This window comes from Anneissia japonica, unplaced genomic scaffold, assembly GCF_011630105.1.
Source record: "Anneissia japonica isolate Jap-2015-1 unplaced genomic scaffold, ASM1163010v1 scaffold287744_len224908_cov135, whole genome shotgun sequence".
Classification (NCBI taxonomy): Eukaryota; Metazoa; Echinodermata; class Crinoidea; order Comatulida; family Comatulidae; genus Anneissia; species Anneissia japonica.
This window is the reverse complement of record NW_022705130.1, coordinates 203,860-207,424: the sequence shown is the minus strand read 5'-3', so window position 1 is coordinate 207,424 and position 3,565 is coordinate 203,860.

The window sequence follows — 3,565 nt, the reverse complement described above, 5'->3', positions numbered from 1 at the left end:
AGATTCGCGGACTCGTCCGTGTACTCGACGACCGTCGGCTGTTCGCGGAGTCGTAGGTGTACTCGACGTACGTCGTCAGAACGCGGACACAATTTCTTTCCGATTTCCAAAAAAAAATTTTCGAAGTCTTATTAGAGACGTGTACTCGACATCAGTCGAGGGTTCGCGGACACTTGACGTCCTTCGTCAAGACGCGGACACATTTTTTCCGATTTTCAAGCTTTCTGAATTTTTTCTAAATCCAGATTTTGACAAATTGTCTAAGTTCAGAAATTTCAAAATTTTTTCTAAGTCTAGCTTTCAGAATTTATTTTCGAAATCCAGCTTCCAGAAATTTCAGAGAGGCCGAACCTGTGAACCGGACGGAGGACACGGTCACGAGTGTACTCCTCGTCCGTCTACTCGACGCCCTTCCGCGTACTCGAGGTCGGTCAGCTTGTCACGGAAGCTAGTGCGTACTCGACATTCGTCCGTCTACTCCACGTCCGTCTACTCGACATCCGTCCGTGCACTCCACGTCCGCCAACTAGACGTCCGCGTACTCGAGGTCGGTCGGCGAGTCGCGGACGCGAATGTACTCGACATCCGTCCGCTGTACTCGAGGTCTGTCGGCGAGTCGCGGACGCGAGTTTGTACTCGACATCCGTGTACAAGTCTGTGTACTTCACGTCCGCGTACTCGACGTCCGTCGTCGGGTCGCGGACACAAATTATTTCCAGTTTCAGAAAATTGTTTTCAAATTTGAAATAGTCCATGTACTCGACGTTCGTCTACTCGACGTCCGAGTACTCGACGTCCGCGTACTCGACGTCGATCGGCAGGTCGCGGACGCGAGTGTGTACTCGACATCCGTCCGTCTACTCCACGTCCGTCTACTCGACGTCCGTCCGTGTACTCCACGTCCGCGTATTCGAGATCCGTCGTCGGACCACGGACTAAAATTCTTTCAAGTTTAAGAAAATTTTTCCAAATTTGAAATAGAGAAATGAAATTTGAAACGGCGTACGCGACGACGGTAGTCGAGTCGAGGACACGTCCGTCTACTCGACGTCCGTCCGTGTACTCAACGTTCGTCTACTCGACATCCGCGTACTCGAGGTCGGTCGGCGGGTCGCGGACGCGAGTGTGTACTAGACATCCGTCCGTCTCCTCCAAGTCCGTCTACTCCACGTCTGCGTACTGGAGGTCAGTCGGCGGATCGAAGACGCGAGTGTGTACTCGACTTCCGTCCGTCTACTCCACGTCTGTCTACTTCACGTCCGTCTACTCCATGTCCGCGTACTCTAGGTCGCTCGGTGAGTCGCAGACTCGATTGTGTACTCGACATCCGTCGGTGTAGTCCACGTCCGTCTACGGGACGACCGCGTACTCGAGGTCGGTCGGCAGGACGAGGACGCGAGTTTGTACTCGACATCCGTCCGTGTACTCCACGTCCGTCTACTGGACGTCCACGTACTCCACGTCCGTCGTCGGGCCGCGGACACAAATTAATTCCAGTTTCAGAAAAAAACATTTTCAAAAAAAGTTGAGATAGAGACGCGTCCGTGTACTCGACGTCCGTCTGAGAATCGCGGACGCGTCCGCGTATTCGCCGTCGGTAAGAGATCCGAGGAGGCATCCGTGTACTCGACGTCCGTCTGAGGATCGCGGACGCGTCCGCGTACTCGACGTCCGTTTGAGATTCGCGGATCAATCCGCGTATTCGACGTCGGTAGGAGATCCGAGGAGGCGTCCGTGTACTCGAGTCCGACTGAGAATCGCGGACGCGTTTGTGTACTCGAAGTCCGTCTGAGAATCGCGGACGCGTCCACCTACTCGACGTCGGTAGGAGATCCGAGGAGGCGTCCGTGCACTCGAAGTCCGTCTGAGGATCGCGAACGCGTCCAGGACGTCTTTGATTCGCACCTTCGATTTGTTTGCGACGTCCTTCTGCAATTTAGGTACACGACGGTGTAATTTCCTAAACTTTTTCTAAGTCCAGACTCTTCAAAATTTGTTTAAGTCCAGAAAAGTAAAAAATCTCCGAACATCATGCCGACCGAAGTCGTTGGCGACTGACTGCGTCGGCTGTGCCAGCCGGCGACGTTCGCGAAGTTCGACGAAAGTCGAGCTCCTCAAATTCTTTTTTTTAAGTTCAACATTTAAAATATTTTCTAACCGGCGTCGGTCGCGACGAACGAAGTAGGTCGATGCAGTTGGCGTCCGTCGTTGCAGTTGGCGTCCGTCGTTGCAGCCGGCGTCGGACCCGAAGAAAAGAGTCGGTCGTGTCCAGTTTCTATTTTTTTTTCCAATTTCAACTTTCAAAAAAGAAAATTTTCTCACAGGATTCGATCCCGGCGGACTGAGTCTGTCTCGGAAACCGGCGCCGGTGGAGACGAACAGAGGCAGCCGGCGCCGGAAACGACGAACTGTTCCGATCGACGTCGATCAAGAAGGACAGCAGCGGTTGAGGCTGCCGAAAAAATTCAAGTTTTTAATTTTGTTAAAGTTTTAAATTTCCATCGTACAGCCGACGTCAGTCGTGAGGGACAGAGTTTATCGTTGCATCCGGCGCAGGTTGCGACGGACAGACTCGGTCGTGGCGGTAAACGTCGTTCATGACGGACTGCCTTCATCGTGTACACAAGTCTGTCCGTGCACGCTTGTACGTACGAGTCAACATTATACGCATGCTCGTTCGAGTCATCAATCGTGAACGGCCTGACTTGGAACACGACGACGTTCCCGGTGCACCGTTCCTTTGTCGATCCCCCATTTTCGACACATTTCACGACGACTTACCAGGTGCACCGTGTACGTCGTTGTCCTCTACACCGGCCTTGTACAAATACAAACAATAGAAAAATACAAGAGATTTCGTGATTTTTTTTTTGAATATATTTTATTTTACTAATTTTGCACAAAGTCTTTCTCGCGACAGAAAACGTACTCCGGAACGTCCAGCATCTCGGCGAGAAGGCGCCTACCGCACGCGAACGTCATGCAAGACAGCAGCGGCATCATCGTCTCCAGATCTTGAATTCCTCTCTTGACCCAGGGTTTAAACGGTATGCCGGTCTCCTTCGTCAACTGCGCGAGTACCACGGTCGTCAAAAATTCCTGCCAGGATTTCGAACAAGCGTCCACGACTTAGTGTAGAGTCTTGGCCTATATCGCGGTCGAGGAAGTCGCCGAATGCGTTTTTGCGACGTCGGCGGGTACAGAACCGAGCAGGACGTTCCTGACGAGTACGTCGAGCGCGTGGGTCGCCTGTTCGACTCCGGAGTAAGACTTCGCGTTAAACTCGCACGCCAGCATGCTCCTTTCGTCTCCCACGTCCTCCGTGGCGACGTCGGGAAGACCGTGCATCCCTCCGTGCCTCCGAGCTGCCAAGCTGCTCCTCAGATTCTCCTTCTCCCGTCTGCACCGCGCTCTTATACACATCTAGATGTGTAAAAGAGACAGCTCGACATCCGTCCGTGTACTCCACGTCCGCGTACTCGACGTCCGTCGTCGGGTCGCGGACACAAATTATTTCCAGTTTCAGAAAATTGTTTTCAAATTTGAAATAGTCCATGTACTCGAC